The sequence below is a fragment of the Cupressus sempervirens genome, chromosome 7 (assembly GCF_028749045.1).
Source record: "Cupressus sempervirens isolate cs-2001-9-10 chromosome 7, ASM2874904v1, whole genome shotgun sequence".
Classification (NCBI taxonomy): domain Eukaryota; kingdom Viridiplantae; phylum Streptophyta; class Pinopsida; order Cupressales; family Cupressaceae; genus Cupressus; species Cupressus sempervirens.
In genome coordinates, this window is record NC_143124.1 from 340155391 (window position 1) to 340168546 (window position 13156).

The following is a 13156-nucleotide window of genomic DNA, read 5'->3' on the forward strand; positions in this document are numbered from 1 at the left end:
CCCAATTCTTGAAAAGAAATGCATTTGACTTTCCAAAGGAACTACTGCAGTAGAATATGAAGCTAAAAAAGAATATCGGTGTAGCTCTAAACCAATAAGTCTGCTAATACCACCTAAAAAATCTCCACATCAAAAAATTATGCTTCAAAATAAAAGTTAGCATAGAGGCATGGTGTATGTAAAAGTATGCTAGTAACCTCCCAATCCAAAACTGCATTGCTTTAATTGAAAAACCATCCACTCCAAAGAACTCCATTTTTCAACACTAATGGAGGGAGCATAAAATGCTACTACAATCATGGCAAAGGTGGGCAGCTAAAATACTTGGCTTGCTCGCATAATGTAGAGCTTGCTTTCCCAATCTGCAAAGTTACTAACTGGCTAAGTTGGTTGAATGAGAGAGGCACTTCTAATCAAAATAGGTCACCTCCAAAACATGCCTGATGAGAGAGCATAAGTTCTACCACCAATCACGAAGAAAATCAGAGGGAATTGTTACATCCAAAAGGAATGCCCAATTACCACCATAAAATCATCACTAACCAATTGAAAAACCATGCTAATGAATGTGAGCTAATAGTAGTTGGAACCTAAGGAGGGACCAAGGCATGCACTATAGTTGAATCCTCTATATGGGGTGGAAAAATGGCTGAATAAGTGCAAAACCTCTTCAATTTTGCACATCAGCTATGACTTACATTACATCTATTGTAGGCACCAAAAAGAAAGGCACATGCTCAAAAGATGGGGCCAAATATTTTTAAAAATAACTGCAATCAAAAGCCATGGAATAGATTGAAATTATGTCCCAACAGGTGTCAAAAAAAGTGCACAAGTACCCAAGCATAGGTGGAAAAATTGGAGGAGCATTTGATATGAAACAAATCCCATGCATAAAATATGCAATCTCCAATATTAGCGTATCAATTAGAGGCCATATCTCCTCCCATAAAAAGACACATGTCTCAGTACACATAAGGACATGGAAAAAAATGCCATCACTAGCAAGAAACTGCCAACTGTCAAAGACTATGCTTTAGGGGTAAGCCAAGATTGATTGCACAACCTTATTACAAATCAGCACCTAGGCCTCCATCCATGACAAAAGGCAATAGATAGAGGAGAGAAGACAAGTTTGCAAAAAAATACCTAGCAAGCACAAACAAAAAATGTACCAACAGGTTCAAAAAGGTAGTAAAAATCCCAACAACATCAAAAGGGTGGATCGATCAAACCAAGATTACAAAGGAAAAAAAATATATTTTTTTTGTAAAAATAACCAAAAAAATATTTTCCTCCAAATTATTTTCTATAGAAATAAAATAATCACCACCTGGATTTTCATGACTAGGCTAAATTAGTCTAGATGCAAAAAAAAATTGCCTCAAATTTTAATAGCATCCAAACTAAATGTATTGTATATGGAAATGAGGGTTTTTGAGTGCTCTAAGCTCAATGGTGATGTCTTTCTAGGCTCAAAGTGATCTAAAAATACATTTGCCTAGGTCCAATACAAAAAATCCTAAAGCCATAGATCTAAAAATGAATGCCAAATCTCTTACAAACTGAATAGGGGCATGAAGATCTAGAGCTCTGATACCACATTGAAGTTGATGAAAGATCAACTTCATAGCTCCCAAGAATCACCTACATGCAAACACCTATCACAGAAAGAGAAAAGAAAAAGCTCTGGAGGCGAGAATTTCCAGATCCATAGATGATACATTCTTGATGAGAAAAAAAGTAGATTTTTATAATCAACAATGAATTAATCACAATTCTCAATGAACTTTTACAATAAGAGATCAACACCCTAAAAAGGTCTAACCTAGGTTACATCATAATAATTAATAAAAGAAATTAGTTATTAGATGCCTAAAGTTTAGCGTAAGCAAACTAGACTTAATTAAAAAATATCTAATTACTCTAACAAGTTTTAGATTTATAAGATATGATACATTGAATAATGCTAAAAAATCTAAAGTAAAAAACATCATGATAGATATGATGGCTTACAAAAAATTGGATCCTACTAAATTGGATAAGAAGATTCCAATTGATTTATATAATAGATTAGAAATGAAGTGGCAATAGGCATTAGAAGTAGAAAAACAAATAAGAGAAGGCACATTGGCCAAAACTATACTTGAGTTGTCAAAATATCAAAAGTCAACATTTTTGGACAAGTATAGGAGCCAATTTGCTCCTAAGTTTAGAATTTTTATGATTCTTCATAATAGGATTAAAGTTGTAGTATAAAAAATTGAGTTATTGTGGAAAAGCATTTTTGGTCTACCACTAAAGGAATGGAACAAGATAAAGAAATAGAGACTGTGATCATCAAATATGATCATAATAATGAAGAGAATTTAGGTGTACCACTCCCTTAAGATATAATTTCACCCATTCATGCCACCACACCTAACACACCAGTTGGTGAGCAGCAAAAGCCCTCGGATGCTAAAGGATAAGAGAAAGAGGTAGAGCATTCAACAAAAGAAACTAGCATAGAACCTTCTACCATAGGTCAAGAAGGACCAAATTTTTCAAGACCTCATAGTGAGGGGAGTGAGGAAATAGGACAACAAGCAAAGAATATGGTGTCGAGTGCTACAATTGTTGTCTCAAGCATTGAAGATCAGACAAGATTGAGTGGTGACACCCCATCACCTACTCTTACAAAGTAGTTCCAAGTAGCAATACTTCATCCCCTCACAAAGGCAATGCAATAAAGGATAGTTCTCCAGATATTTCTATTAGTCTAGATGAAGTCATTGAGATGCCAAAATGGGCCTTAGTAAATCTCACTTTGGAGCAAACAATCATGTTGTAGAAAATTTTTGTAAAGAAGAAGAATGAGAAGAAATTAGAAGAAATGAGAAGACAACAACAACAAAAACAAGTGTTGCATGATAGAAAATATATTCATTGATGCATTTGATGTACATGATTTTGATGGGCAAGCCCTAATTATTTTCCAACTTGTATAGATTATTGAACAAATAATTATTATAGATATTGAAGCCAATAAGAAACTAATGACATGGTCAACAAAGAAACTTGAAAATAAAGTCATAGAGAAAATTTCTACAACCATTGTCGAGCATAAGGTTGAATTCGAGGCACATGTACATAACAAAGAAGCACTTTTACATAAGATACAACATTTGTATAATATTTTATGTGCTGTACCAAGATTTACAAATGATTTCTAGAAAAGAATACAACAAATTCAGGCTAAAATGAAGAAAATAGACAACTCTATTTCACAGGTAGCTAAATCTAGTACAAAGCATTATAATAAACTAGTATTTGCACAAGGTAAATTGGTTAAATTACAAACAATTGACAATAGCATGTGGGGTAAATTGATCTCAATCTAGTCAATGTTGATAGCTTATCTTGAGGTTATGCAATGTGAACTAAATTCAACAAAGGATTTAATCCAAACATATCATAATCTTCTGATTGCTAATAGTTTAATTGACTTGGAAACAAGATTTAAACTTTATAGATTCATATATTATAATCAACTAGAACCATTTGGGATTATTCTCGTGCCTTCATCAACCAAATACACAAACCATTCTTTGAAAAATATAGTTTGATTCCACCCACTTGAACCCACAAAAGCCATGAGTGAAAAAAACAAGGGGGATTTAATATTGATGATTACATACTAAATGTGATAGTGATGAGATTAGAAAGTAAACAAGAGTAAGAACTTAGAACACATATATGGTATGACATAGATACAATCAGACAATTTAGAGTCACATACTATAAGTATTGATATTTTATTTTAATTTTTCAATTGGCAAATGTTTTGAAGTTCTATAAGAATTGAGTGATAGGGTTAGGGGGAGTACTATTATTCTTTTATTGTAACAATGTAATCATGAAAAAGTATATTTTCCACTAATGTCAAAGGGACAAATTGGTTGTATATCAAAATCTTCTTGTCTATTAGTGTTAAACACTTAGTCATATATAAGGCGGAGTTAGTTGGTCATCACTACGATCGAGCTACTATATATAGGAAAATTTACATATGAAGACTTGCAAATAAACATGTACATGTCAAGCTCTATAGGATCTGTTGGTGTTTTATTTTGATGTTAACAGTACTAAAACTACTAGGCGACAAAAGGCTTAGTACCTAGATATCAGTACATACACAACCTAAAGAATAGCCAATTCTCATTATCACTTGCATATGCAAAGTATTAGGACCCAACTTCAATAAAACCTTAGACGGTTTTCTACTCTTTTGGCTCTGTAAAACCAAGGCGGGTGCACCCGGGGATGGTTCAAAGATGGAATAATTGTATGAGAATTATCCTTAGTTTCATTTTGATTCTCATCTCTAAATCCTTAAACATATAAGTAAATAACTGATAAACACATCCCTTGAACAGATATGGCCAAGAAATCTTCTATAGCTCTGCAGGTGTTTCCAACAACAATGGCTAAATGAAGCTAAAACAATCTAGGCAGGCAAGTGCTGGCCAACTTTGAAAATCTTACAGGAAAGATAAATGAAAATTGATTTTATGATGTATTTTGAAAAAGCTAGTTATAATATACTTCTCTTTTGGCTGAAATACTCTCGATCAGTGCCTAATCCATTGGGAATTCAGAGTCAAGTAAATTCTTAGATCTAATTTGTTGCCTTGCAACGAATTTTCATCAGCAATTCTTACCAGAATTTATCATTCAAGAATCCTTATTAACACCCAAGCAACCTCATCACATTTATCAAAGCCTTTACTTAATCCATTGAATTAACAGCAATAACAAATGGATGTACAGTCTTACTAAATTGCAATCAATTGCATAAGCTTTTACTCACACAACATCAAGGTAACTTAGTATTAAAAAGGAGACAAAATTCAGAGAAGAACAGATATGGGGACAGTTCATAACTTGTATTCATTTCCTTTGAAAATGATATATCCTTTACAAAAAACCCAGAAAAACCTTCAGAGAAGAAGCACAGTCCTTTTTACATTCATCCATCTCTCAGAGATTTTGACAGAAAAAGCATACTATAAATTTCTTTCCAAAAATGTTTGGACCAAAAAAGAACTAAGCACAACACTTAGTGAAAACCAAATTCGGACCCTTCTTTAGCCTTGGGATCTCACTTAAATAATGTGAGATGCAACAAGCTTCAGGCTACAGAAGGTGACAGGTGTCCTTCTTTTGAAAAAACAAAAAACAAGAATAACAGAAAGGTTGATTACAACAGCATTTCTTGGCGGGTCCCTTTCTGTTATGCTTCTTGGTTGTTATGATCTGCTTTCGCAATCATTCTTCATCTTCAGAGTACATACCCATAAGGTCTACAAGTGATGTATCATCTTCTGTTACATGTAAAATCACTTTAACCTGGGGATTTTCTATGTCATCATTGCTGACTACAAGAGTAACAATTACTCTTACATCTTCCTCGTCATCTTCTCCTGACATCTGTTCACTAAACTGATCTTTCCATCTGTTGAAAGTATCATCATCTGGCCAATCAAAACTTAGGGTTTCTCTTTGTATCTTTATTAAAGAATTGGCATTTTCTTCTAATTCATCGAATTCTTTTCTTATATCAGCATAATACAGTTGTATTTTTACCAGCTCTTCATTTGTCTTTGCCCAAAACCAATAGCCAGTTTCACTGATGATGTTTGTTATTCTGTTATCAAATAATTCATCCATTTCCTTTTTCCATTTGTCCTTTTCCTTTACTGTATCAACAGATTCTAAGGCACAAGGAAATAGGGTGAATTTCTTAGCAAGATATCTTGAAAAACAGAGTGTCAATTTCCTCTGTAAAGAATCTCTTTTATTTTCAAAATTATCTAATTGATTTAATAAATCAAAAATCCTCTCAACCTGATGGTAAGGCATTTGAACTGTAGATATACAAATAATTGTAACATCATTATTCCTCTGTCTCCACTTCTGTGTAAGAGAATCTAGTCCATTCTTTTCTTTATTTAACTCATCTATGAGGGTTACAACCCTTGTCAACTGGTCATAAAAATTTGACCATTGTATTTTATCCCTCAAGTATGTTACACCCTGCCTCCATTTCTCCTCCTGCTGGTTTCTAAATTCTATCTGCCACTCATGTAATTTGGTTTTTTCTGCTTCAAACTCCTCTGCAGTATAGAATTGAGGTCTTTCAGGGGTGTCAGGTATCTCAATAATAGGGGTTAATCCCACAGATGACTGTGGGGGATATGCAATTCTTAATGTACTGGATTCTCCTATTTTTCTCTTTCCAAGTACCTTTTCTAATTGAGACACCCTGTTTTCTAACTCAATTCTCCTTTTTACCTCTTGATTATAGGCTTCTACCACTACTTCATATTTATTATGCATATCCATCATTTCCCTCTCTTCTCTTTCCGCAGTAGCCAGGGCAAATTTAGAATAATCCACATTCATGTGGGCTGCCTGTACATTTGAAGTGTCAGCAACTCTTCTTACAATGATACTCCCTGTCAATCCTGAGTCATCAGGCTGTGATGAAGTAACTCTGGATCCTCTTCTCAGGGACCACATAACAAGGGCAGCTTGATCATTGCTGAATGCTGTACCCAAGAATTCCTCTTTATTTGGATCCTGAAGCCCTAAATTATTTGAAACAGAATTAAAAACTAATGCGTCAGCAATGTCCCAATTGGGCAATAATAAAACATTAGCATTTTTTACCATCTGTCTTCCCTCATCAGGGGTTATATTTTGGAACTCTTGAACCATTTGTTCTTTTATTAGACTTTGAATGGAGGCCTCATCCATTTCTGGATGTTCTGCTCTCATATTATTGCACCTTTGCTCAAAAATGTGCATGTTTACTCTCCACGCAAACTGATGGAAAGCCCTAGATCTTACAAAATTGTTATCAGACAAAAAATGCTGACTGGCTTGTTCCAAAATAGGGTCCAATTCCCTTCCTCTGAAATCTGCTATAGTTAATTCAAAACTTGGTACAGGGGGTTCCTGAGGGTTCCCTTCATCAATCTCTGCTTGTGTAACAAAAATTTCTCCTTGTGACCCCAATTGTTCGAATTGCTCACTGGTGAGTTGTTCTTCCTCAACTCTTATTGGGGTTTGAGAAGGTGAGCCACTTTCATCAGGGGATTCTTCCTCCCTTATTATTCTTCTTCTTTTGGGGGAAGGTTCAGGGGGTCTTTCTTCTAGGACAGTGCTGGAAGATCCAACAATCTGTTTTTCTTTATGCACAACGGGCACCTGCTGTCGGACAATAGTATACCCTGTTTTCTTCCGTACCACCAGTGGACCTACTCCAATGTTGGGAGTGAAACCCAACTTTCTCATAATTTCTCTGGCTTTATCTGGAAAAGAATTAATAAAATGTTGTTTCTTCTCATTCATTACCTCCATTATCTCAGAGAAATTGCTCATGAGTTTATGTACTTTGTCTGCATTGTTCGCAGCATTACTAAGAGGACTGAAATTTTTATCAAAACAATTAATGAATTCCAAAACTTTTGAATAGACTCTCCATTTTTCTTTCTTTATTTCTTGCTCATGAAGAGAGTATTCATTTCTTATTATATCTTCTGGAAAATAGAATTCATGCTGGACTGGACGCAACTTGATTCTCAATCTAAGGGCAGAGTTAAAGAAACCTTCTGCATCACAAAAACGAGAGTGAGACACTGCCATTTTGTATTGATCCAAAAATTTATGGAGAAAGACCCATCCTTCTTTAGTTATCACAAATTGGTGGGCTATAGTACAAGTAGGAAAAATTGATCCTGTCCCCCTTTTGTGCAAAAAGGCCTCCTCCACTCCTCCCAACTGCCACAAAAATTCAGCTATCCCTACCTTCAAGGGTACCTGATAGGGTAACACATGGGGTGTTCCTTTGAAACCATAGACCCTGATGACCGTTGAAACTGAATATGGGATAATATCTCCCCAATTATGTGAAACCTTCAGATTGTGGGTTTTGTCCATAGGCCTGATAAGGTGCATCAATGCCTTAGGGATTCTGGGATTGTCACTCAATAAGAGGCACCTTAGTTTGGAGGCAAAGTGCCTATCAAATCTAACGAAGCTAGCATTTTCTGCTTCCCAGGTCATGTCTGCACTCCATAATTGGACTGGTAGTGCTTCCCCTTCTTGTTCTCTATTTAAAACCATTTCCTTACCAAAATAAGTGGCCCCTTTAAAAAGAAACATATGCATCAGTAAGGAATACTGACCCCAAACCTTTTCCACCTTGCCCTGTGCAATCCCCACCAATCCATGATGGATCTCATTTGCCAAGTAAGATGCAAAATCAAAAATTATTTCCACACCAAAAGAAGAGATTTGGGTGATCATATACATGAAGCTCATCGGAATAAAATCTTCTTCGCCCTCTCCGAAGACTCTGCACAGGGTCCTATATATCTCCACTGCCCTGGCATTAAAACATGATTTCTTGAAGGGCTCTTTAGAAGATGATGTTATGGTTGGGAGGCCTCCAATTCGGCCTATGTGGGCTTTCAGTGCACCCTGTCTAACTACATCCCTCTTGGATATATATTCCTTTTCTAAATCTATCAGATTAATGGGCACATGATACATGGTGAGGGGTCCCAGACTGAATACCTTCCTAATCTCCTCGGGACTGATGGTAACTAAAGCCTCACCATCTACTCTCCTCACTACCTTAGTGGCTGGGTCATAGTTTTTTGCTATGGCTTCAAGCAAGTCAAAATCCATAAACACGCTGGGAACAACAAGCTTCCCAAGATCAAAATTCCAAATGTTGGCATGAGGGGCATATAACTTTCTCTCTGCAAACCATTTCTTGAATAGACTCAAACCAGTCTGAGTAGTTTGAGCATCCCGGACCCAATTACCCTTATCATACAATCCATCAGCTACCCTAAGCCTAGGATTGAGTGAGGTCAACCTCTTAACTTGTACCGTTTCTACAGTGGACTCAGGAAGTAACTCAAGCAAATCATCATGCACATTTCTATCCAGGTAGTTCACTGCTCCTGTAAATCCCTTCTTAGGAGGCATCTTGAGCTATCCTCTTTAAAACTTAAAAGCTCACAAAGATGATGGCAGTTTTACTTACTTGAATTCTGTCTCAATTTTCCTTTGAATTCCTGCAAAATTTCAGCGAACAGATAACTTGACAATTTCTTATCAACCTTGGCACGCTTTTCTTTCAGTAATAGCTTCTGCACAGGAATGGCTTCAAATCTTTTCTCGCGTGAAATGAAACTGATGCAATCTCTCTGTATTATACTCTATTTTTTCTCATGGACGAAGCTTTCTTGTCTAATTAATACAGAGAGTGGCACTACATTTTTAATTTAAAACTGCGCCGTTGATCTTCAAAGATCCTACGATCATGCGGTACAAAGAGAACAACTAGGAGTTACACTTGCCATATCAGTCATATTACCCAATGAGAGCTTGCCATGTACATAATTCTTTCTTTTGATGGCGCTTACCTTTAAACCTACTGACGACGGAGAACACGTGTCAGCATGTCGCTACTTCGTTATGCATAAAGAACAAGCACCTTGCCATAACGAGGCGGCGACAACCGTTGATCGGATCAAGAAATGATCGAAAGATACGCTACAGGGCTTCTTAAGAAAGAAGGCGGTGGGCCCATCTCGCTATGTCGCTATAATTATCTTCCTTGCAAATCTTCATAATGAGATAGCGAGCTCCGTTGATTCACTTCAAACTGACGTTCCAGATTTCTTGTACATTTAGTCAGGTAAGCATTAATGAGAATCGGATCTCTGCATAGCTAGCACATGTCAAATTTTATCAGTCACCTGTCATTACACGTCATCAAAGATCTTGCCGATCTTTTACCATTTTACGGGGCCTCGCTAACTCGCTAACGGTGAAGCACCTCAACTTTCCGATAGCGAGGTAGCGAGCTTTGGCACTTTAAAGGATTCCGTGCCGGAAAAAGCAAGGGGGTACCCAGTAACTACTCCCGTTAATTAAAACTGATTCTGACAACAGTATTCATGACAGGTCATGCCACCTGGTGTAATTATGATACAAGCGAGATGCAATGTCATCATTTTAAGATTTTCACGTGGCCTCGCTACTTCGCTAACGGTGAAGTGCCTGAATTTTCCGATAGCGAAGTGGCAGAACTTCCGAAAAAAATCAACATTCCGGCTCTGATGTCAGATATTCTAGTGGGTCCTTCTTCCCCTTTTTATGGCGAATTGCAAAGTATACCTGCACAATAAAGTAATTAATAAGCAAATCTTCGATTGCCGCACCTTCATTTCATGGTCCCACCGCTTAAAAACTCGACACTCGCTATCTCGCTATACTTAATGAGCATGCAACTTTCAATAGCGAGATAACGCCAGCGGTAGATCTAATCAGATCTGACGGTTGGGACAAACAGTAAGAAAGGTAACCCAGGAGAAAGGACAAGGAATAAGGAAGCATATTCGCTTCTTTTGAATTTTGAAAATTTTCGCGCCCGACCATTTATAAATAGAGATGAATGTAAGGCTTACAAGGCGAATATTTCTCAAAGATGTTTTATCCAAAACCTTATACTTCATTTAGACATAGATCACCTGACCTTTCTATGGTTTAACTGAAAAAATTTTACTGCAGAAAAAGTCAGACCAACAGGATCTAAGAAAGACTTTGGTCACTAATTATTTTCAGCATAAGAGAAGCCTAGTGAATGCCAAGTAGATAGAGCACATTAATGCCAAGTTCTACAAAAGGTGTCGAGTACAGTTGAGACTGAACTATATCATGAAGAACATTGACTACTAAGCATCGGAGATAGTAAGTGTCGAGCAATATAGAGTTGACATTCAAGTAAAAAATGATACAAACTTTGAGTTAACCATTTCAAGCCGATTTATATACAACATTTAATATTTGCAGAGGTTGTTACAAAGGTTATTACACATTTATGATGTAGATGACAAATCCCTCTGAGTGATGAACAACCAATTAGATGGATGTTGTGATGTGGATCGTACTTAGACTTAGAGGTTTATTTAGCACAGTTTCTCCCTAGACTATTTCTATGGGGGTTTGGGGTAGTTCCCCCAAGATGGGGTCAAGGGGCAATGCCCCAGTTGTGCCAAAAATGAACTTATATTGTAAAAGGTGTTGACTCCTATTTTCTTATTGGATGACTTATTCTAGCCCTAATTTTGTAAGTGGAAAAAGCTTATATAAACATGCTTAGGGTTATGGATTTCATAATGTATGGTGATATTGTGTCTTCTTCCAATGGTATCGAGCTATAAGGAATTATGCATTGTAATCATGGTATAATAATAATAATATTTGTCTTGTTTTTGGTGGACGTAGCCCAGGGATTGGGTGAGCCACATTAAATCTTTGTGTCTTTTGTTCTCTTCTGTGTGATCTATTATTTTTTGATATTGGTTATATTTGCATCTAACTATTATTTTTGTCTGAGGTTAATCCTAACATTGAAGAGGCAAAAAGAGAAGGGTCTAGAAAACTCTCTAGAAATATTTAAATAGATAGATCAAAACCCTTATTTTTATTTGTGGAGATTGAGTGAGCAAGATATGCATGTGATCACAAAGCATATCAAAGTGTGAAAGTGTAAACATTGCAAAGAAGGCATAAGAGTCAAGTTTTGATATTGAAGAACAAAGTTAGTGACCTTATCAAGCAGTAAAGGATATAACAAAGATATATCAGATTGAATATTAGAGCAGAATTGAAGATGAAGAAATATGTAATCAACAATAGAGTGAAAATCGAAGGATCAGGTAATGTATCATAACTAAGTCAGGGATAATATCTTAACATAATGGTCTTAACAGACCTTTTGTAAATCTTAACTGAGTCCTTACTTTATTGTAAGTGTAAAATCCTCTAACAAGGTAAGACCTAAAAGTCCTAATAGCCTTTAACATGGTAGACCCCTCACATGGTATATCATCAGAAGTGATCAAAATTGTAACCCTAATAGGTTAACTTTATTAGTATAATAGTGGAGATTTATGGGTGTCATCCCCACCCTAGTTTTACCTTCACCTTCAAGAGTTTCCACATAACCAAATCTTTGTGTTATGTGTTTACATTTTATGCATGTGATTGGTAGTTGGATCTACATGTTACAACATTTGATTTTACAAGTTATGTTATGCATGAAATAGATATGAGATGTAAAATATGGTGAATATCATAAAATTATTTTAAGGGATAAAAGTTGTATAGATCCTGATTTACCCCCTCCCCTGCCCCCCCACCATCTCAGTATCTTTTTTCCCAATTAAGACTTCCAACAAGAAAGATACTTCTACTTTCTCAACTAAGCATCCAAAAGGGAAGAGAGTTACTACCATTCTAGTAGACCCTACATAGAGGAAGAAAATTAGCAAGCAGGGGAATTCACCCTATAATAGATACTCATGGATCTCTCTTAAGATTGACAGTTTTGAATTTGGCATCTACTCAGTCTATTTCCCTAATGAACACTCAGATAGAATCCAATTATGGCAATGGTTAACTTCTCTAACCAAAATCCCATGGATTTTGGCTAGTGATTTCAATATGGTAGAGAGACCTCAAGATAATTTAGGTAGCTTATAATTTGAATGGAAAGGAAATGAATTGTTCTTCTAGTCTAGATTGTTGGAAAAACTTAATCTCATAAACCCCCTTGTAGAGTTGAGACATCATTCCACTAGTATTTGGCACACCTAGTATAACATTTAGAAAGGAGACAAGAGAATTTTGTCTAGACTTGATAGATTCTACATCGACAAAAACTTTTTCATCTGCACCAAGCCTCCTAGCAATAATCTCATCTAGGTCTTTCCATATTCTATCTCTAATTGTCACCCTATTTTAGTTGAAATCTTCAAACTTGGTTGCCCCCGATCCAATTTCAAATCCCCCAAGGCCTTTGCACTCAATGCCTCATTATTTGGAGACAAAGATGTCCTTGTAGCAATCAAGATTGTACCAAGGTATAACTCAACCATCTGCAAGCATGACAACCCCATCATGAGACGTAATCAAACTATTAACACTTGGCAAAAAATGTTCAAAAATGTTGGCATAAAAAAAGACAAGAATATTAGAGCCTTGGAACTGTCCTTGATTAACTCTCTTCAATCAACCAAGGCCTCTC